General features: G+C 44.8%; 1 long non-coding RNA gene across 1 annotated transcript; it reads right to left on the bottom strand.

The window, feature by feature from the left end:
* Positions 1–13,758: 13,758 nt before the first annotated feature.
* LOC145555069 (uncharacterized) lies at positions 13,759–14,451 on the bottom strand. The gene is made up of 2 exons (XR_014091142.1): positions 14,357–14,451; positions 13,759–14,286 (listed from the first exon to the last, which is right to left on the bottom strand). It is a non-coding gene; the product is annotated as an uncharacterized LOC145555069 (long non-coding RNA).
* Positions 14,452–23,676: the final 9,225 nt, after the last annotated feature.

The following is a 23,676-nucleotide window of genomic DNA, read 5'->3' as shown; positions in this document are numbered from 1 at the left end:
ACAACTGAAGCCGTCAGCTGCTGAGCTGAGCTGCAAAAAACCCAGCAGATCTGGGATCAGACAGGCAGCGGACTGACCATCTGGCATTCCAGCAAATCTCAGAAGAAGAAACAAGCTGTTCTGGACAGCAGATGAATAATCATGCAGATTTGGAGTAATGAATGTGTCCACGGCGGCTCGGCGGCTCACAGAGGGCAGCTTGAACCCAACCTGAGCCGGGCGCATTATAATCGGACAGAATCTGTTTGTGCCTCGTTAGACCCAGATTTAATTTGATAACCGTCTTTGTAATTTCCTACAATATGCAGAAAAACAAAGAGTGAGACGTAGACGTGGTGCCGTGGCGATCAGACCACCTCGTCAGATGTCAAAGGTCACGGGTACAGGGAGACATTTTTCAGAATAAAACTCATTTAGAGCTGCAAACGTCACACAGCTTTCTTAAAAATGACAACTTGTAATTTAAGATATATATATTTGTATATATATCTACTAAAGGTAAAATTTTGTCATTTTTAAAGATCGGCCATTTTTTTCTTCTACAGTTTAAAATCAACAAAATTTTGCCAAAAGAGGAAGAATCTTCTTTCTGTCAGACGTAAAAATATGCAAAAAATAAAAATGATGTAGATTTAATTATGCAGATCTTAAAGTGTACTGCTTTTAGTGTGGAAATTGAATGCAAATATTGTAGTAATAAACAGTTAAAACCCTCAGATGTCTAAACAACAGCTGGTTTTAAAGTCATGAAGAGCCACTTCTGGCTCCGGAGCCGCAGGTTGAAGACCGATGCTCTACTGGGGGGTTAAAATAAAACCAGTAATGATTTGAAAATCCTGTTAAATATTTTATGATTTCTGCAGCGATGGACGCTCAGGTTGCAGTTTCAGGTGAAGACAACCTGAGATATGTGTGACTGATTTCACATGTTCTCATCATCATAAACCAACTCAGGAAAAGCAGATCTGATGGATCAGATGCTCATGTTGTTGGTGATTAATTTGTAAAATGTAAGCAGAGATGATGATGTCTGCCTGAGTCGCGTCTCTCCCTGCAGACGTCTGCAAAGCCTCAACATGAACATATAAATGCATGAACTGAACTGAAAAGTGTGGATGAAAGGCCAGTAACTGAACATCCAGTGACTCCATCTGGGTGCCGAGGGTCACTAAAACTTTAAAACATCCATATGATGCGTAACAATGTGATTCCTGTTAATACTGTGCTAGCAGAGCAGAGCGAATCCTGGCAAAAAGAAAAGCAGCAGCGAGGGAAGATTGGTAATTAATACTCCTGTCATGATGCTGCGTTTGGACAGCAGCACTTCTCAGGGTAAAAAAATAATTAGCATGTTTGTAACTGTGAGTCAAATGTGGCTTAGACTGCTTAAGTTGAAATTAGAGCCTGAAAAGCTGAAGAGGGTTTCGCTGTAATGGCTGAAACGACGCCTGCAGCTGTTATCCAGTTCAGCTCGTCTGACTCTCAGCCTCATTACAGCCCAGTTCTCCTTCAGAGAGATCAAGACATCAGTCGACTAATACTTTGCTTAATTACGCAGAAGAATAATCACTAGCATTTCTTAAATGACATGTAAATGTCAGTTTTAATTCCAACATTCAATAGAAATGCCAAAGTGAATAGATGTGGCAGAAACTGCAGCTCCGCCATTTTTAATTAAAACTGCGGCTGTAAGGATTTCAGAAACCCTGACAGGAAGCTTCGGTTGCACTTTACTCTAATCCACCACTTCATGTTGTCAGGATAAAAGGACTAGAAGATTTCTGAAGCATGTAAAAGTGATCCAGAAGGAGTTTGGAACCAGGTGTTGATGTTCTCTGCTGTTTTGTAGTTTGATGACGGCAGCAGAGGAAGAGAACAAAGCTGCTCTGTTCATGTTGCTCGTTCTTCAAAACACTGAGCAGTTAAACTCAGAGGAACGCTGAAGACATTTTATTTCTGGATAAACGTCGGGTAAAATCAGATCCACTCATTTCAAACGTCAGCAGAATCCAGGCCTCCAGCAGACGGTCAGTTCTTCAGACCTCTGGATGAAGCAAAGAGAAGAACAAGGGTCTGATTTCACCAGCCTGTGGTCAGTCAGGCTGAGGCCTCATCAGACGGGTCAACGATGTTCTGTAGAAATGTAGAGATGACTGGAGGGAAACGTAGAGAAAAGGACGACGGGTTTAGATTTACCACAGGTTGAGGACCAACTGGCAACAAGACAGCGATCATCTTTCTAAATGCCATGTGCTGCAGCGTTCTCACATCATTAAGTTAATTCATTCTGCTGACGGCCGTCCAGTTTGGTGGGAGAAACTGATTCTTTCCACGGTTTTACTTCACATCCACAACCTGGTGAGGCAGGAAGTTTTAGATCACACTTTAAGGAATAACCTCAAATGTTTTTTGTCCAATCATGAAGTTTCTGCAGTGCAACATAAAACACAGATTTACCCAACAGAGAAACTCGGCAGCATGACGCGGCGTTGCATGAATCAGAGAAAGAAACTGAAAACAGGAGCTGGAGGCTGGGAGGTGATGCCTCCAACAGGTGACCTCCAAAAGGAAAAAGCATAAACGAGCAAAATTCATCCCACAAACACGGAGTGGAAGTGGCTTGAGAGAGCAGCCCCCCTGTTTCTGGGTCTGGCAGCAGACCAAGCGGTTCTGTCCAATTACCAGAGCCGTGAAGAGAAAAGGTCACCGAGTATCTGGAGAAGCCGTTGGTTTTTATTTTATGGCCTCATCTGTCTCTCAGCCGCTGATGAACAACCTTCAGAGGAAACTTCTTCCTCAGGAAAACCTCAACTTTAAAGACTTTGGTCCAAACTGATGATGGGATTAAATGAAGCTAATTAAAGCAGGATGGGCTGTAAAAACAGGTTTAACCCCTCTGTGGCTCTGCTCTCTGAAAAACGGTCATAAAAACCTGACAGACGACGGGAGGGGAAGGCTGAAGCACGAAGGTTTGTTCCTGAAAGAAATCTGAACAAATCTGAGCAACATCAGGAACTAACGAGGGCTTTAACTAGGACACTTTGATTAAAAATCTGTCCACGTCTGATTGGATTAAGACCAGATTTATCCCAAGCAGCCAAATCCTTCCTTCTTTTATATCACTGACATAAATCAACTCACACCTTCTCAAACATGTCAGCAATGGCCCAGTGATGACATCACCTGACCGGAGTCAGCACAGATTATAATCCAGAAACCTGGATTAGCTCCTGCTGACAGGCGACCAATCAGATTTATTCTGAATAACTTGAAGCTGCTCTGACTCTGGAGAAACTCATCATCCTGAACTCTGTTCAGAGAAGAAAACTTCATGAGCGCCTCTGCAGACCCCACACATCCTGGACACAAACTGTTTAGAGCGTTTCACTTAAACCGTCCACCACAGATCCTGATGGAAAACCTTCAGCCAGAGGACTCAGCTGAGTCACAAAATATCCTTTCCTTTATTAAAAACGGTAAAAGTATCGTCTGCAGATGTATATTTTTGTACATATTGTTTCTTTATCTTTTATTGCTGTCGTTACTTTATGCTGTGAGTCTGTGAAGCTGAAAGCTGCACAAGGTTGGCCAATAAATCTGATTCTGTTCTGTGAATTTTACTTAAGTTTGGACAATAACAGCAGAATAAAGACTTTCTTTAGAAATGCATCACTGTGACTGATTGTGGTCATCAGAACTTCATATGAATAGAGTTTCTGTTATTTTCATTTCACCCTTTCTGGAGTAAAAAGAATCTATCTGGTTTATAACAGCGCAGTAGACTGGTACATTTCCAACCAGAGAAAAACAAAGACAGATAATCTGAAGAGCTTTAAATCCAAGGCTGGTAAATTCTGCTGTTTTTGAAGAAACTCAGAAGAAATTCAGTGTTTTTCACAGTGGAGGAGATGTAAGGCAGACAGATGTAAACATGACTGATTTGTTTCTCTCCAGTGAATCTCGTTTCTCCAGCTGTGACAAGGATCAGCTCAGCTGCAGGACGGAGGAGGAGGAGGAGGAAGAGCGTCAGCCTGAGGAAGAGCAGAGAGGAAACTGAACAGATTTATACGAATCCACTTTAACTCTGAATCACTTTCACTGCGTCTATAAAGTTTGAGCTGCTCTGCTTCCAGTTCAGTCCTGTTTGACTGAGTCAGCTGAAATGTTTCTGCCTGCTCGTCTTCCAGGGTTCTGGCCTGCAGCCGAGCGTGAGATGTAATCTGAATCCACATCGGAGCAAAATAACGAGACGCCTACAGAGCTTACAACGCCGTAATGTGGTCGCATGTTTGCATCATGCGATGGGAATCTGAATCTAAACTTTTCTTCTTCTATGAATCACTTCAATCCCAGAAGCAGCAAGATGATGAAACAGGAACCAGAGAGATGAACAGGAAACACCAGAACATGAATTAATCCAGGCTGGAAACCAGTTCAGTAAAACTGGAGCAATAACACAGGAAATGAACAGGAACTAAAAGAGTTTGGAGTTTGTTTTAACATGTAGAACGAAGAAATTATCTGTCATCTTTTAGAAGGAAATTACAATAAAAGCTGTATCATTTACAGTAACATATTTAGACACCAGACTCACATTACAGGTTGAGCTGAGTTTCAAAGTAAAACAGGAAGTAAAGATTACAGAAACATTTCTGTATTTAACTGAAGGAGATATCGTCAGCCGGTTGAATCCATCCTGCTGTTCTTTTGGGTTCTGGTCCATTTCTAATCAACCACCTGCATTTGGGGTATTTGGGTTTCTGGGGTTTAGATCAAAGATCTTATTCAGGCTGTTTTCCCCTCTGATAGTCCGGTAGGCTCGGTTCTGTTGGGAACCAAAGTTGCATCATCAGCTCCACGTCCAGCTGCTGTGGTTCACTGAGTCAAACCAACCTGTTCCTGACCTTCAGTCAGGAAATCAGTGGGAATCAGAGCCTCAGTGTGAAGGTCTGTCTCCAGTGTGAAGGTCTGTCTCCAGTGTGAAGGTCTGTCTCCAGTGTGAAGGTCTGTCTCCAGTGTGAAGGTCTGTCTCCAGTGTGAATGTCTGTCTCCAGTGTGAATGTCTGTCTCCAGTGTGAAGGTCTGTCTCCAGTGTGAAGGTCTGTCTCCAGTGTGAAGGTCTGTCTCCAGGGTGAATGTCTGTCTCCAGTGTGAAGGTCTGTCTCCAGTGTGAAGGTCTGATTGAGAACGTCTCCAGTGTTAATGTCTGTCTCCAGTGTGAAGGTCTGTCTCCAGTGTGAAGGTCTGTCTCCAGTGTGAATGTCTGTCTCAGTGTGAAGGTCTGTCTCCACTGTGAAGGTCTGATTGAGAACGTCTCCAGTGTGAAGGTCTGTCTCCAGTGTGAATGTCTGTCTCCAGTGTGAAGGTCTGTCTCCAGTGTGAATGTCTGTCTCCAGTGTGAAGGTCTGTCTCCAGTGTGAATGTCTGTCTCAGTGTGAAGGTCTGTCAACACTGTGAAGGTCTGATTGAGAACGTCTCCAGTGTGAATGTCTGTCTCCAGTGTGAAGGTCTGTCTCCAGTGTGAATGTCTGTCTCAGTGTGAAGGTCTTTCTACACTGTGAAGGTCTGATTGAGAACGTCTCCAGTGTGAATGTCTGTCTCCAGTGTGAATGTCTGTCTCCAGTGTGAAGGTCTGTCTCCAGTGTGAATGTCTGTCTCCAGTGTGAATGTCTGTCTCCAGTGTGAAGGTCTGTCTCCAGTGTGAATGTCTGTCTCTAGTGTGAAGGTCTGTCTCCAGTGTGAAGGTCTGTGTCCAGTGTGAATGTCTGTCTCTAGTGTGAAGGTCTGTCTCCAGTGTGAAGGTCTGATTGAGAACGTCTCCAGTGTGAATGTCTGTCTCCAGTGTGAATGTCTGTCTCTAGTGTGAAGGTCTTTCTCCAGTGTGAATGTCTGTCTCCAGTGTGAATGTCTGTCTCCAGTGTGAAGGTCTGTCTCCAGTGTGAATGTCTGTCTCTAGTGTGAAGGTCTGTCTCCAGTGTGAAGGTCTGTGTCCAGTGTGAATGTCTGTCTCTAGTGTGAAGGTCTGTCTCCAGTGTGAAGGTCTGATTGAGAACGTCTCCAGTGTGAATGTCTGTCTCCAGTGTGAATGTCTGTCTCTAGTGTGAAGGTCTTTCTCCAGTGTGAAGGTCTGTCTTCAGTGTGAAGGTCTGTCTCAAGTGTGAAGGTCTGTCTCCAGTGTGAAGGTCTGTCTCCAGTGTGAAGGTCTGTCTCCAGTGTGAAGGTCTGTCTCAAGTGTGAAGGTCTGTCTCCAGTGTGAATGTCTGTCTCTAGTGTGAAGGTCTGTCTCCAGTGTGAATGTCTGTCTCCAGTGTGAATGTCTGTCTCTAGTGTGAAGGTCTGTCTCCAGTGTGAAGGTCTTTCTCAAGTGTGAAGGTCTGTCTCCAGTGTGAATGTCTGTCTCCAGTGTGAGGGTCTGTCTCCAGTGTGAAGGTCTGTCTCCAGTGTGAATGTCTGTCTCTAGTGTGAAGGTCTGTCTCCAGTGTGAAGGTCTGTCTCCAGTGTGAATGTCTGTCTCCAGTGTGAAGGTCTGTCTCCAGTGTGAAGGTCTGTCTCCAGTGTGAAGGTCTGATTGAGAACGTCTCCAGTGTGAATGTCTGTCTCCAGTGTGAAGGTCTGTCTCCAGTGTGAAGGTCTGTCTCCAGTGTGAATGTCTGTCTCCAGTGTGAAGGTCTGTCTCCAGTGTGAAGGTCTGATTGAGAACGTCTCCAGTGTGAATGTCTGTCTCCAGTGTGAATGTCTGTCTCCAGTGTGAATGTCTGTCTCCAGTGTGAATGTCTGTCTCCAGTGTGAAGGTCTGTCTCCAGTGTGAAGGTCTGTCTCCAGTGTGAAGGTCTGATTGAGAACGTCTGTCTCCAGTGTGAAGGTCTGTCTCCAGTGTGAAGGTCTGTCTCCAGTGTGAAGGTCTGTCTCCAGTGTGAAGGTCTGTCTCCAGTGTGAAGGTCTGTCTCCAGTGTGAAGGTCTGATTGAGAACGTCTGTCTCCAGTGTGAAGGTCTGTCTCCAGTGTGAAGGTCTGTCTCCAGTGTGAAGGTCTGTCTCCAGTGTGAATGTCTGTCTCCAGTGTGAAGGTCTGTCTCCAGTGTGAAGGTCTGTCTCCAGTGTGAAGGTCTGTCTCCAGTGTGAAGGTCTGTCTCCAGTGTGAATGTCTGTCTCCAGTGTGAAGGTCTGTCTCCAGTGTGAAGGTCTGTCTCCAGTGTGAAGGTCTGTCTCCAGTGTGAAGGTCTGTCTCCAGTGTGAAGGTCTGATTGAGAACGTCTCCAGTGTGAATGTCTGTCTCCAGTGTGAAGGTCTGTCTCCAGTGTGAATGTCTGTCTCCAGTGTGAAGGTCTGTCTCCAGTGTGAAGGTCTGTCTCCAGTGTGAAGGTCTGCTTCAGAGCCTCTCATGTCATTTTAAACAAGCTTCAAACATCACAAGAGCTTTAATATAATTATGAGTTTAATGTTTCTGCAGCTGCAGTCGGTCATCCAGAGGTTCTGACCCGACAACACGCGTCCAAACATAAAGACCAACACCTGAGCAGAAGAACATGTCCACCTTATTTAACTCTAGACTGAAAACAGCATTAATTCATTAATGTGATTAAGGAAAACATTTTGAAGTGAGAAAGTTTCAGATTAAATCTAGTAGAAAAAGTTCCCGCAGAGAGAAACTCAAAATATTTTTTTCCTACAAGAAAAAGTAAATTTCATATTAGAATATATCTTCTTTTGAGGTTCATTTGTCAGATTAAAACGGCTTTGATATATTTTTTATTTATCAAACATTTCTGTATTATTTAACGTCTAATTGGTTTTATGGCTGTGAGAAGAAAATCATCCTAACAGATTTAATTTACTGAGTAAAAAGAACAATAAACTCCTCACGCTGTTTCCAAACATTCAGCTACTGAAACGAGCTTTTCAATAATAATCCAGTTTATCGAATATGAATGTAGTCATGACCTCTGATGTGAAGGTCACGCTCAGCAGCTCGGAGGAGGACGGCATGCTGGGAAAATAAACGTTTTCATTTACAGTAATGAATATAAAACCATAAAGTCCATGAGTTCACTCTGGACTTGAAGAGATGTTACCCTTGTTCCTTTTCCTAATGCACTTTCTCCTTCCACTTAACTTTCTACCAGTTTTACACTATTAGATACTTAATTTGGGTTTTTTTATTTTCTTTGAGCCTTAATCATCAAGAAATGAGAACCATTTCAGTTTGAGTCAGGAATATAGATTATACACTCAGTTCTCTCTCTCTGAAAAACATTTGTTCACAATATTCTAATGTCCTGACTTGTAGCTGTGATTTATTCTCAGGAGGTTTTCTTGTTCGTGTTCAGACGAGCTGATAATTGAGTCAGGAATGTTGTGAAAAAATAACATTTCTACATTTCAACCTGTCAGCAGAAACACAATAAAACCTCAAAGTGACTCAGAATGAGCAGAAATCCTGAAAGTTTTCTGTTTCTGAACACAATGGAACCTAAAATCTGTCATGGTGGATGTAATATTTCGAACCCACATGCGAGAACACGACCAGAAGAGACGATAATGAATACAATAATGATTTATTGAAGTCAGGGGAAGGGTGGTGAATACTGGAATGAAGAACCAGGTCGTCTACTGTCGATGAGAGAACAGAGTTAGAGGCTGCGTAGGAAAGGGATCCGGAGGTAAACAGAGAGGGCTTACTTGAGATGGGTGGATATGTGGCGTGAACTAGAAAACGTTGGAGAGCGGACAGGGATGGCGGAGTAGGTTCCGGTCTTGTACAATCCTTTCTCCGGTGAAGTTCGGACGCGGGTCTCCTGACCCGGAAGGCTCCGAAGGTGATGTTACTTTCTTTTCTCCGGTGAGGTTCGGACGTGGGTCTCCTGACCCGGAACACTCCGAAGGGGATTTCGCCGGAGAAGGATCCACGACAGGGAGAAGACGAGCACACGAGGGGTGGCGTCAAAACCGGCAACACCGGTAGCGTCGGGGGAAGACACAGGAGGCAGGTGATCCACAACGGGGAGACAGACTCACACAGACTCGGGGTAACTGGTCTCGGGGAACAACGGGAAGACAGCTGGATATCTGACGAGGGAAACAACAAAGTTAGCAACAACGAAGATCGCAGAGGGCCTTTCTCTGGAGCATTTAGTACCGAGGTGAGCAAACACTCAGGCGATGAGACGGAGTGGCGCTGCTGCTTATATCCAGGGCAGGAGCCTTCTCAACGAGCTGCAGGTGTGTGCCCGGGTTGAACTCTGCCGCTTCCCAGGGGTGGCACATAGGTGACCTCTGGTGGATGTCCAAGGAATAGCGGCTCGGAGACCAGTAAATAATAACTAAAGGAAATGAACTAAGGCACAAACAAGGGGAACAAACACAGACCCTGACAGTACCCCCCCCTCAACGGACGCCACCTGGCGGCCGATCAGAGGTCGAGGGTTGAGAGTCCCAATACTCCCTAATGAGGGTGCGATTGACTATGAACGATCCGGGGACCCAGGACCGTTCTTCGGGGCCGTAGCCCTCCCAGTCAACGAGGTACTGGTAGCCCCGACCCTGTCGACGGGAGGCAATGAGGCGACGGACGGCAAAGAGCGGTTGGCCATCTCTGTCCAGGGTGGGTGGAGGGGGTTCGGCCGGAGGGCACAGTTCACTGGAATGTACTGGTTTAACCTGCGACACATGGAAGGTAGGGTGGATTCGCAGGGACGGAGGGAGTTGTAGGCGAACTGCTGCGGGACCAGCCAGCGCCAGAATCTCGAACGGCCCGATGAACCTAGGGGACAACTTCTTGGACATGGACTTTAGGGGAACGTCCCGTGTGGACAGCCATACCTTCTGTCCAACGGAGTAAGTTGGCGCCGGGACTCTTCGTCGGTCGGCCAGCCTCTTGTTGGTAGCAGACGAGTTGTTCAGGGCAGAGATGGTGTCACTCCAGATCCGGTGGCACCTCCGGATATGGTGCTGCACTGACGTGACCGAAATATTATCCTCGTCTGACGGGAGGAGCGGAGGTTGATAGCCCAGAACAACCTCAAACGGGGAAAGACCTGTTGCAGCTGAAATATGACTGTTGTGTGCGTACTCTACCCATGGTAGTTGTTGGGCCCAGTCATCGGGGTTGGTGGAAGTGAGGCATCGCAGGGTGGTCTCCAGCTCCTGGTTCATGCGCTCTGTTTGTCCGTTGGTCTGGGGGTGATACCCAGAGCTGAGAGCCACCTTGGCCCCTAAGGCGGAGCAGAACTGGCGCCAGACCTGTGAGATGAACTGGGGTCCGCGGTCGGAGAGGATCTCCTGGGGGATACCATGTAACTTGAAGACATGTTTTATAAGTAATAAGGCAGTCTGTGCGGCGGTGGGTAGTTTGCGCAGGGGGACGAGGTGACAGGCCTTGGAGAAACGGTCAACAATGGTGAGAATAGTGGTCATACCTTTAGAGACAGGGAGTCCGGTGACAAAGTCGACTGCGATGTGTGACCAAGGACGTTTGGGGATGGGTAGCGGCTGCAACAGGCCCGCAGGGGGTCGGTTGGATGACTTATTGCGTGCACAAACAGTGCAGGCGGAGACGTACTCCTTGACATCCTTGTGTACCGACCTCCACCAGAACCTGCGGTTCACCATTCCTATGGTGCGGCTGATTCCAGGGTGCGCGGAGAACCTTGAGGCATGAATCCACTGCAGGAAACGGGCACGGACCACTGAGGGTACATAGATCTTACCCTGGGGACAGGATTCGGGGGAGGCTCGGCGACTTGGGCCTGGCGGATGATGTCCTCCATCTCCCACGTCAAGCCTCCAACCGTACAGCTGGGAGGCAGGATGGGGGCCAGACTCTCCTCAGAGTCATCTGGGGAGTAGACCCTGGAAAGGGCGTCCGGCTTGGTGTTTTTAGACCCTGGACGATAAGAGATGGAGAGGTTAAAACGTGCAAAAAACAGAGACCAACGGGACTGGCGAGGGTTGGATCTCTTAGCTGACTGGAGGTACGACAAGTTCTTGTGGTCCGTCCAGACAAGGACGGGGTGTTCTGCTCCCTCCAGCCAGTGACGCCACTCCTCCAACGCCAGTTTTATGGCCAGGAGTTCTCTATCCCCGACGTTATAGTTTCTCTCAGCAGGAGAGAGTCTGCGGGAATAGAAGGCGCATGGGTGTAATTTCAGATCAGGGTCCGTGATCTGGGACAATACGGCTCCAACCCCAGTGTCCGAGGCGTCAACCTCCACCACGAACTGCTTTCTAGGGTCGGGTTGTACGAGGATGGGAGCCTTGGAGAACCGGGACTTAAGCTCCGTGAAGGCGGCTTCAGCTAGTGGAGTCCATGTAAATGCCTTCTTGATGGAGGTTAGAGCTGTGAGAGGGGATGCAGTCTGGCTATAGTTCCTGATGAAGCGCCGATAGAAGTTCGCGAAGCCTAGGAACCTTTGGAGCTGCTTACGCGTCTCGGGACGGGGCCAGTCCAGAACTGCCTTGATCTTATCCTCGGCCGCTCTCACCTGTCCGCTCTCGAGGACATAACCGAGGAAGGTAACTGACTGACGGTGGAACTCACACTTCTCAGCCTTCACGTAGAGCTTATTCTCCAACAGCCTTTGGAGGACTAGGCGGACATGTCTTTGGTGTTCGACGAGGGACTCGGAGTAAATAAGGATGTCGTCTAGGTAGATGAAAACAAACACGTTAATAAAATCTCTAAGGACGTCATTAACGAGGGCCTGGAAAAAGGAGGGGGCATTAGACAGCCCGAACGGCATAACCAAATATTCATAGTGCCCCAGAGGGGTCTTGAAGGCTGTCTTCCATTCATCACCTTCCCTGATACGGAGTAGGTGGTAGGCGTTTCTTAGGTCTAATTTGGTAAAGACGGTTGCCCCCTGAACGGGCTCGAAGGCTGAAGAAAGTAGTGGTAACGGGTATTTGTTTTTTACTGTGATTTGGTTGAGACCTCTATAGTCGATGCAGGGTCTCAGTGAACCATCCTTCTTGCCGACGAAGAAGAAGCCGGCAGCCAACGGGGAGGAAGAGGTACGGATTATACCTGCAGCGAGTGAGTTATTGATGTACTCCTCCATTGACTGGCGCTCGGCCCTAGAGATGTTGTATAGCCGACTACCAGGTAGAGGCGCCCCAGGGAGGAGGTCGATGGCGCAGTCATACGGCCTATGAGGTGGGAGAGAAAGGGCCTTGTCCTTACTGAAAACACCGATGAGATCATGGTACTCACTCGGGACAGACTTGACGTCAGGCAATTCCACCTCCGGCATGGTAGATGACCTGGACAGCGGAGGGACTGCGGAACGGAGACAGGTGGAGTGACATCTGGGAGACCATGAATTGATCCTTCCCTCGACCCAATCTATTTGGGGGTTGTGAGAGAACAACCAGTTGAATCCAAGAACTATGGGTGAGCTGGCTGTGGGAAAAACAAAGAAGTTAATTTCCTCGGTGTGATTGCCAGAAATTAACAGGCGCAGAGGTTTAGTCCGGTGGGTGATCTGTGGAAGACCCTTGCCATCTAAGGCGGTGACACGGAGGGGAACAGGTAGGAGTTCAGTGGGCACGGAGAGCTGAGAAACTAGGTCGGAGCTGATGAGATTCTGTTCGCAACCGGAGTCTATGAGAACTGACAGGGACAGAGAGTCGTCTTGGGTGAACAGGGTGACAGGAATGGTGAGGCGGGGTCTGATGGTGGAAGGTGCCGGCAGTGTCCCCGTTTCTACTGCCGGACCTGTGGGTTTAAACGTGACGGACAATTAGCGATCACATGGTTGGGCTCCCCGCAATATATGCAGAGCCGGGCTCGGAGCCTGCGTCGGCGCTCCTCGGGCGTGAGCCTAGCGTTACCCAGCTGCATGGGTTCGGAGCCTGAAAACAGAGGAGATGGGGTACATGACTGAGCGGAAGACTGAGTATAGGACGAGGAGGGACGTGGTGAGGTGACCCGGCGGCTACGTTCCCTAGCCCTAGCCCGGATCCGATTGTCCAACCTTATGGCTAGATTGATGAAGTCACCTAGGGACTCGGGTTCATCTAGCGTGGCTAGCTCATCCTTAAGGTGCTCGTTCAAGCCGTGAAAAAACGCGCTTTTGAGCGCCACAGCGTTCCACCCCGAGGCGGCGGCCTTAATTCTGAACTTGATGGAAAAATCAGAAACGCTCTGTTGGCCCTGCTTGAGCCCATGCAAGTCCCTAGAGGATGATGTTCCCTCAGCCTCTTGGCAAAACATTTCCTTTAACTCAGCTAGGAACTCGGGGTAAGAACACCCATAGTTGGATGCTGTTTCAAAACGTGACTCGGCCCATTCTAGGGCTTGGCCCGTCAACAAGGATAACATGTAGGAGATCTTACAGTCATCATGGGGGAAACTCTGTGGTGAGTGGTTGAAAACAATGGTACACTGGAGTACAAAACCTTTTACTTTTGTGATGTCCCCAGAGAACTTCTCTGGAGTTGCCGGGCGGATTTCAGGAATCCCGGAACGGACCGGTGGATCGGGAGTCACTGACGGAGCAGACGGGGAAGCAGAGGAGCGGTTAGCGTCTTGTGAAACAGAGTTCTGTAAGAAAGTGGATAATTCAGTTAGTCGGAGATTAGTTTCCGCTTGGCGGGTTCCCAGCTCTCTTAGAGCTGCTTCGTGGGACTGGAGTAGAGTGTGTTGGTCTGTTATCGCTCTTCTGATCGCGTCTGCGGAGGTCGTGAACTGGCCTGAGTGTTCTGTCATGGTGGATGTAATATTTCGAACCCACATGCGAGAACACGACCAGAAGAGACGATAATGAATACAATAATGATTTATTGAAGTCAGGGGAAGGGTGGTGAATACTGGAATGAAGAACCAGGTCGTCTACTGTCGATGAGAGAACAGAGTTAGAGGCTGCGTAGGAAAGGGATCCGGAGGTAAACAGAGAGGGCTTACTTGAGATGGGTGGATATGTGGCGTGAACTAGAAAACGTTGGAGAGCGGACAGGGATGGCGGAGTAGGTTCCGGTCTTGTACAATCCTTTCTCCGGTGAAGTTCGGACGCGGGTCTCCTGACCCGGAAGGCTCCGAAGGTGATGTTACTTTCTTTTCTCCGGTGAGGTTCGGACGTGGGTCTCCTGACCCGGAACACTCCGAAGGGGATTTCGCCGGAGAAGGATCCACGACAGGGAGAAGACGAGCACACGAGGGGTGGCGTCAAAACCGGCAACACCGGTAGCGTCGGGGGAAGACACAGGAGGCAGGTGATCCACAACGGGGAGACAGACTCACACAGACTCGGGGTAACTGGTCTCGGGGAACAACGGGAAGACAGCTGGATATCTGACGAGGGAAACAACAAAGTTAGCAACAACGAAGATCGCAGAGGGCCTTTCTCTGGAGCATTTAGTACCGAGGTGAGCAAACACTCAGGCGATGAGACGGAGTGGCGCTGCTGCTTATATCCAGGGCAGGAGCCTTCTCAACGAGCTGCAGGTGTGTGCCCGGGTTGAACTCTGCCGCTTCCCAGGGGTGGCACATAGGTGACCTCTGGTGGATGTCCAAGGAATAGCGGCTCGGAGACCAGTAAATAATAACTAAAGGAAATGAACTAAGGCACAAACAAGGGGAACAAACACAGACCCTGACAAAATCTGTCTTCAGATGATGAATAGATTCATTGTTCAGACTGACTGACTTTATTACATTAATATTTCTCACCTCTGCATCATTTTCCTCCATTTTCTGCTGTAATTCTTAACACTTTTATTGATTTATGCCTGTTTTTCTACAACAAAAGAATATTAAAATGTTACAAAATGGCTGTTAAAATCCCCCCAGCAGGGATTATATGAGCTAAAATGATAGTTGAGGAAACAATCTCTGCTGGTTTTATTATAAATTACATATGAAGCAGATGTATATATAATTTCCACACATCTGAAACTTGATGTTTGAAAATCTTTCAGGTTGTAAAATTCTAAAGAAACGAACTGAAAGCAGATTTTGCAGCAGAAATTAAACATTTGGCCAATAACTGAGTTTATCACCCAGAAACCTGCAATTTTAATGTTTTTCTGTGAGGTTTGAGTCCTGATGCTCACCTGCAGCAGCGATGCTGTCGGCATGGAAACGCCTCTCATGGAAATTACAGCAATCTTTGCTTCTCTTTCCGAATCCCGTTTCCATCTGGACGTGTTTAAACTCAGTTTCTCTTCCACAACCTTTTCATTCATCTCACACAGAAATCCATCACATGAATGTTTATTTCAGAGACGAGGAAAAGGTAGGAAACTCCTTCACCTCCTCATGCTGTTCCTACAGCAGGGAACGATGAAACGGAGAGTCTCAGACATGTTCAGAGGATCTGCAATGAAAGTTTGAGGAAAATAATTGAGTTTTAAATCAGCTCAGAGTGAAAACGTTTAAATAATACAGCAGATAATCAGAGTTGTAAAGTTTCTCCTGGAAACAGAAAACCGTTTTCTGCTTCAGACCTGGAAGATTCAGCAGATTAATAATCTCAGGACGATCAGATGACTTTACTGAACCAGGGAATAACATAGATTTATGAGTCACTGAACCCAGAAACGTTCACAGCTGATATTTCCTCACTTTACAGCTTCATGAAGGAGGGAAAACGTCCAACAGTTGTTATTTTTCTCAGAGTAATAATGTAAAAATAATAAAAATAATAAATGCATGAGAAATCATTTTACATGGACGTCTCAGAGAGGAGCAGCGCTGATGCTAAATACAAATACTACAGTTTGTTGTTGATGAAATGATGAAAGTTAACTCAATGTTAACATCTGGTGCGTCCAAAGTGTTCAAATATCTGACCTTCAAAATAAAAGCAGGTCTTCTTATTGCAGCATGCTAAACAAAGTGAACTGTTTCATCCATTTCTGCTTCGTGTAAAATTTAGCTGAAGAACTAAAGTCGGGTCGGAACCGGTCTCAGATGGTTTTCAGCCCAGCAGAATGTTCTAATGTCTGGACGGATCCACAGAACCCAGAGGAAGCTGAATGAAGCAGAAGAACTCGGCATGGAGCCGTTCACCGTCACTGTGCAGGTTCTGGAGGTTTCCTTCCCCTCTGCTGCACTCGGACCAGTTCGGACCAGAACCGGCTGAGCCCTGGTTGGACCGATTCAACCTCAGTTTTGTCCTTCAGAGTCTTAGAGCCGCCAGATAAATATTTCAAGGCTCGTTTGTTGAATCTGATGTGTTGTGACTGCAGCCTGAGCTGAAACCCACATCACGCTTACAAACAGTGAGAATCTGTTTGAAATAATCAGGCCAGACATTAAAATAAAACATGTTTTAATCTGGGGAGGCAGGACGGCTGGTGTCGGTACCAGCGGTTCTGTGAGAAACTGGCTGATTCCTGAGGGGATGAACTTCTGAACCTGTAACTTTCTGGCTCTTCCACTCAGTTTACTGCCTTCTGAGCAGCAGAGCCCAGAAGTCACATAATTAGAAGATGTTGCCACGGATTGGTCAGGATTATCGCTGAGATTTATTCAGACTTTAGTTTTTAGATTAATTGCTGTCCAGATGTTTTGTTTGCTGTTGAAGAAAACCTGCAGCAGCCGCATTACTGATCTGATTCTGCTGCAGGTGAAACAACCAGAAACAGTGAAAACCTGGATTAGATGGAACTTGATGATGGAAACTCTGAGGTTCGGTCTCAGAGGGACGGACACGTCAGAACTTTATGGTTCCGTTTCTCCAAACTGTCTGTGGCTAAAATGATGCTACAGTTTTAGCAAACATTTTTACACACAGAAGGACAGGAAGTCCGGTCAGAGTCACTGGACTCTGACCGGACCGGACCCTCCACGGCGGCTGCAGCAGCTCCATCTGTCTCTGAGTGATTGACGTGACGCTGCAGCTTCATTGTCCTCTGAATGAAACTCGGGGCTCAGAGGAACCTTCGCTCCTCATGTCAGCCTGACGGACGGATCTGAGCCCAAAAGGCTCCAGACCTTCAGCACCACTTTACTCTGACACTCAGAGGGTTTCTGGGATCGATCTGACTTCAGATTAATGGATGAAATAAAGGATGAACTTGTTACTTGGGCTGAATGTTCATCTCAGGAGACGGAAGACAAAATATTTTCTGATCCGCCTGAAAATATGAAACCTTCACCCAGAATTTAGTCCTCAGTTCAACCAGGAGCTAAAAAGACAAGAAGAGAATAAAACTCAGGTTTCCAGGTTCTGAATCAGATCTTAGGATTTCCATACGGTTTGCAGAATGAAAAAACTGAACTTGTTGCTACGATCATTTTAAAGTTTAATGCAGTTTTACGTGAAAACTAAAGAAGTTCCAGCTATTCATGCTTAATGTTCAACTGATCTCTAAGACTTTGCTGTATTTTGAGTTAATTCAGGAAAAGTTGACATAAATCTAGGCATTGGTACAAAATGAAATGAATTAAATAACAGAATTAGACTAAATGTTAGATCTAAAGTCTCATGTATTATTTCTGGAAATCTGACAAATACAATAGTAAATAGTAAAAATCAGATTTTTAATATTCTACAACTCTGTTTCTGAACTGATGCAGGAAGAAAAGAGGCTAAGCTAACGCTCTGGGCCCTTCAGGAGAGCACAGCATGGTGCCCATTTCACAGCAGGGGGCCAATATGTGTGTGTAGCCGAGCAGCAGGTCTGCTGTGAAGGATTGTGGGAGCCCACAGAGAGGCGGCTGCCCACGGCGCCAACACCTACAATCAGAACATAAAGCAGCAAATTGTTCCTGGGTTTCCGAGCGGCGACTCAGCAGTTTGGTCCTCACTCAGTGTGAGAGCTTTTCATGACTCAACAAATGTTGCAGCAGCATTTAATATTCCTGACAGATGGCTGCTCAGCGCGGCTCCTCAGTCTTATTAAAGGTAGACTCTAAATGCTGCTGTCACCTTCCAGCTCTTTAAGAGAAACAAATCAATTCTAATTAGTTTGTTTATTCATTTTTTTAATTATTCATTGCTGTGATGAAAAACAGACGGTTACTGAGAAGGCTTCTTTATTCACCGCCGAGGGAGGGGGCTTTAATTTGCTTTCATATTTTAATAAAATCCACAAGTCAAGAGTCCAGTGAAGGAGAATCATTGCTTAATAATCCAATAAAACGGTGAAAAATCACAGAAAAATGTATTCATGTATTTTCTAAAAGCATCAGGCAGATTTTACTCCAGATACCTGAACTGATGACTTAAGTTGTTTGCAGAGAAATAAAAATTGTTCTGTTTAGGAAAAACACAATAAACAGAAAACTTTGGTAAACTTTAGATAATTTGTGCAGGAAAGAAGTCAGGAATGTTTCCTGTTAGCAGTAATTTGGCTAACGGTCAGGCAGCTACAACCATCTGAACTCGTCTCTTCATTCAGACTCTTTTTCTCTTCAACCACAATACAAATCCATAAACACAAAATATCACCAAATATAATCAGTAGTTAGCAACCCTAACGCCAAAGCACTAATCATAAACATTAGTTCTGCTAACGCTAAAGCGCCACACCTAGCAGAAGCTAATGCTAGCTTGCGCTAACTTCTGTCCAAATTATTTCTTTCCTTAAAGATTAAAACGCTTAAGCACCAATGTGATTCTGACATCATAATTTAAATTTTCTATCATCCCTCTATATGTATTTATATTTATATCTTGTTTGTTTGTTGCTGTACGTTTCTTGTTTAAAATAGTTATTGGGAAAAAAGAGAGAAGTGAGGAGAGGAAACAGAACTTCAGATTTCACCCACTTCAAAATAAGAGCATGGATATAAACGTCTAACTCAGTGGTTCTTAACCTGGGTTCGGTCGAACCCCAGGGGTTCGGTGAGTCGGTCTCAGGGGTTCGGCGGAGCCTCTTCCGCGGAGGTAAAGACACACCTGTGTAAAGTCGTGATGACGCCTCGCTTTGCCATCACCTGCTGCAGAGGATCACGTTACATTGCTTAGCCAATCAGAGGATCACGTTACATTGCTTAGCCAATCAGAGGATCACGTTACATTGCTTAGCCAATCAGAGGATCACGTTACATTGCTTAGCCAATCAGAGGATCACGTTACATTGCTTAGCCAATCAGAGGATCACGTTACATTGCTGAGCCAATCAGAGGATCATGTTACATTGCTGAGCCAATCAGAGGATCATGTTACATTGCTTAACCAATCAGAGGATCACGTTACATTGCTTAACCAATCAGAGGATCATGTTACATTGCTTAACCAATCAGAGGATCACGTTACATTGCTTAGCCAATCAGAGCTGCGGAGGAGCCCTGATTGAAGGAGCTCCACTCTCAGCAGGGATTTGAACTTGTGTCTCTAATTACTTCAGCAAAACACAGTTTTTTACCAAATCCTGTAGCTTTCGGTGAACTTCTAAATCTGCTGCTTAGTCGCATCTTTTCGGGGTTGCTACAGCCTCTAGTGGCGTGGAGGTGGTAACAAACTAATATAATTACATTACTAAATCAGAAAACCGCAAAGTCTTTATTATTTATTATTAATTTTTCATTCTCTTAAGAATGTAGAGCTAATTAAATGACCTAAAGACCTTAAAGTGGTTCCAGTTTCTCTCGATGGCCAACCTGTTGAAACTGTGGTAAATTTTAAATACCTTGGGTCGTTCCTGGACAGTCAGCTGAAAACACTGACTATATTTTGAAGAACTGTTCTCAGAGACTTTACCTTTTAAGAAGACTTAGTGATCCTGGGGTGACCCAACTAGACTATGTCTTGAATTTGGGGGGGAAAAAATCATATTTTATTTATCACGACAGAAGGGTTCAGTGAAGGCGCATATGAAACTGGTGGGTTCGGTACCTCAGAAAAGGTTAAGAACCACTGATCTAACTACTGGAAGAATTTGCAACAGTCAAAAACTTTAACATAAATTTCAAAGTCTCTCAACTGGAAGTTTTCAAAACAGCCAAGCATATTAAAGCTTTAAAATGTATCCAGAAATATACATTTAGGGGAAACTAAGTGAGCAAAACATTTTCTAAGTTAACAAAAGTGCTAAAACGCTAAAGGAAAATTTAGCTACACAATAAATGTGCTGACAGTCTTCCTGTACTCCACAAACTGAGGATTACTGAACTAATTGATAAATTTGCATTTTTGCAAAATCAAGCAACATTTTTAAAGGAACTGATTGGTGAAACAAAGATGGCACCTCATTCTGTGTGAGTTCAAAATGGCTGAGATGAGTTATGATTATTTAAATAAACCATGTCATCCTATTTGATTGAAGATTTCAGTGATTTTGACGGACAGACAGGTTATGCTGGGAATTAGATGACCACTTGTTGACCCTGATGAAAGAGGGAGGGCCTCGTAAAGGCAAACAGAAGATTTTATTTCATGAACTTGAGAGTAATGCCCTTCATAAATCTACCAAAGAAATGTCAAACCTGGAGCTCATTCCTGAATCCTGTTAATCTGTTGGGATTAACCACCTGTTTTATGCCAGTTCTAATCCTCAAACTTCAAAATCCCTTCCTTTGAAATGTTTAAGCTTCACAAAAATAAAAATAAGATTTGACAGCTGATCATTGTGTGACCTGTGATTAAACCTGCAGACTGGAGTTTATCCATCCATTTTCTTTACACCCTTGTCCCTCAGTGGGGTCAGGAGGTGCTGCTGCCTCTCCAGCTAACGTTCCGGGTGAGAGGCGGGGTCACCCTGGACAGGTCACCAGTCTGTCGCAGGGCAACACAGAGACACACAGGACACACAACCATGCACACACACACTCAGGGGCAATTTAGAGAGGCCAATTAACCTGACAGTCATGTTTTTGGACTGTGGGAGGAAACCGGAGTACCCGGAGAAAACCCACCATGCACAGGGAGAACATGGAGACTCCATGCAGAAAGACCCCAGGCCGGGAATCAAACCCAGAACCTTCTTGCTGCAAGGCAACAGCTCTACCAACTGCGCCACTGTGCAGCCCACTGGAGTTTATTTTATGGTGAAATCGGCGGCGGAGTTGCTGGCATCTTGGATCTGAAGAGTCTTTCAAACTCCTCAGTCTTGGAAAACCTGGTTTTTGTTTTCTGAATGAAATCAGGCGTCTTTTCATTGAACTGCCTCTGTGAAAGCGGCTCGTTGGTTAGTTGAAGTGTTCCCAACGTTTTCTCCTCTCACTCTGACGACGAAGCTTCGTCGGTTAGCTTGGGTTTCCTGAGACGCTCATCTCAACGTCTTTCTTTTCCATCCTGGAAATGAGTGAATGGATTAGAATAAATGGAGCAATTCCAACGAAGCATCTGGAGGATTGACTTCCTAAGATTCAAGGTGAATTAGAAGTAATTACATTCTCACTACACTCCTCAGGATGAACTAAGTGTGTTTCATGACTAAATAGTTTGGAAAACTAACTTTTTCTGCAGGATTTTCTGAATGACGTTATCAGTTCCTCGTCTCTTAAGATCCCTCAGCTGAGATCTGGACCTGGACTGAACATTTAAACTGAATGTTTTCCTTTTCAGGCTTTGTGTTGCACATCAGCTGCTGCTGTTCTGATGGTGACCCAGTTTGAAACAAGCTTTAGTTTTCAGGCAGCTGGACCCACAGTTGACTGGAAGATTTTGGTATAAAGAGGAGAAAATGATTAACTCAGTGACTGAAATCTGTTTCATTCAGTTCAGTTTATCTTCACAGCAGATTCTGCATAAACTCAGTTAAAGGTACATTACATAACAATCCAACTTATAAAGATGGAAATGGTTCATAAGCAGATTCAAGTCAGTTACATTTGTTCCAGTGTAATCCTGGTCTGACTGCAGTTAAACTCAGTTTTTTGTGCTAATCAGTAAAATAAAACTCGGCTGATCTGTTGGATCATTTATTAGTCATTTCTCTGAGCATCACTTTCTCTCCTGTTGGGCTGAATCTGCTCAGACTTTCACTTCCAGAGACTGAATTCAGTTGTCTGAAGTGTTTTTATTGGAGAATACTTTTATTCTCTGTAGGATGATGGACTTCAGATGAAAATGTCTTTTTTTATCATCCTTCCCAGTTTGGTTCACCCAACAGAAGCTTTTCTGGATCCACTCCAAACTTTGGCATTAAGTTGATTAACATCTATTTGTTCCAGATCTACAAACTGCAAAACCTTTTGGTTTTATAGAGGCAGACACACTGATGATGACCAGCTACTCAAATGATTTGATCACATATTATTATGAAAGCTGCGAGTTTCTAAGTTGGAAGAAATATGGCCTAGTTAAAACCTTCAGAGTTAAGAGTTTTATTCTAATGTGACTAATACTTTAAAAGGGAAGTTTAAGGTTTATAAAATGAATCAAACTGTTTGGTTTGAATTGTGAAGTCGAAGTTTTAAAAGCAAACAGATCAAATCAGTTGTGAAGGAAGCTGTAAATCCTGACGAGGCCATAAAATTCAGAGGACGGTTCTGCCAGGACCTGTGTAGAGAAATAAGATCTGTGATGTCTTCCTTCATTGGCAGCTTGGATCAGAGTGTAGATTTGTTTTAAACAGAGGCTGAAGGACTGAGACTGAACTGTCTGGAGGAAAACATTCAGTGGAAAACAAGAGTTTAATTAAAGTTTGTGCCGCTGTAATGTTGCAGGTTATAAAGCTGTTAGCTTAGCCGTTAGCTCAGCGCTGAGCTCTGCAGCTGGGCTGTTTTCAGTCTTATAGTTTATATTTGGTGACTTTGTTTATGATCCATAGTCTGTTTTGCCAACAGAGTCTGCAATGTGAACACTGTTCAAACCAAAGCAGGTAAATGAAACTGCTTTGGTTTGATGGAGGGATTCATGCAGCCACTGAAGCCAACAAACTACTTTTAGCTGCAGAATAATGTAGAGCTGTGAGTGATATTCACCAACAATCTCATTTGTAAAAGAGTATCTATAGAAAAGGTTTAAAGTAGCCAACAAACTTATACTTACAACGTTTACAAAGTGCAGTTCAGTATTTAGCAGGTTCATTAATTGTTTTCATATCCAACTGCATCTATCATGACGAAAAATGTTTTAACTTCTGCTTAGTTTTCAGCCAATTCTTGGTAGATTTGCTCATAAAATGTGACTCATTTTCCTTCACAGCATCAGATTTTACTTCAGCTTTGTTTTTCGCTCATTTTGCTCAAACGCTCAACTTGAGAAAAATGTTTAATTTCCTTTGATGTGTCTTTAAATTTACCTACCAGGCTGTAAAAAGGGTAAAACTCTGAGATACTGAATAACACTGAGGTAATCATGCACAGGTGTGACTTTATTCATCATAAATGTGATTAAATGTGTTTGTGTCCTCGTTTACTACACTCCACAAATTACACTTTTTGTTATATTAAAAAAAACCCATTTTATTCAGTTTTTGCAGTTTATTTGCAAAAGTTTTTTTGAAAATGTCCTAGAAGAACACATAAACACCCTGATTGTTTCACAATACAATAATATAAAAATATATAGAATCAAATTTGATGAATTATTCATAAAAAAGTAATTATTTTAGCTTTTCACCTGATCTGAAGGGAAACTTTAGAGAAGTAACAGGATGAAGCAGCAGCTGGTCGGCCTCTGCTGATTCTTCCTGGTGAAGAGAAAGAAAAAAACTTATTGTAATCTTTTAATTTTAAGTTTTGGATTTCAGCCTGCAGTTAATATTCCATGCAGGAAGCTGAGTTTAAAGTCAGAGGAGGAGCCAGAACGGACCTCACAAAGACAGCAAACATGGTCCCAGAAAC

This window comes from Poecilia reticulata, chromosome 15, assembly GCF_904066995.2.
Source record: "Poecilia reticulata chromosome 15, P_reticulata-male-v2, whole genome shotgun sequence".
Taxonomy (NCBI): domain Eukaryota; kingdom Metazoa; phylum Chordata; class Actinopteri; order Cyprinodontiformes; family Poeciliidae; genus Poecilia; species Poecilia reticulata.
Note: the sequence above shows the minus strand (reverse complement) of the source record. Positions and strands in the feature narration are given on the sequence as shown.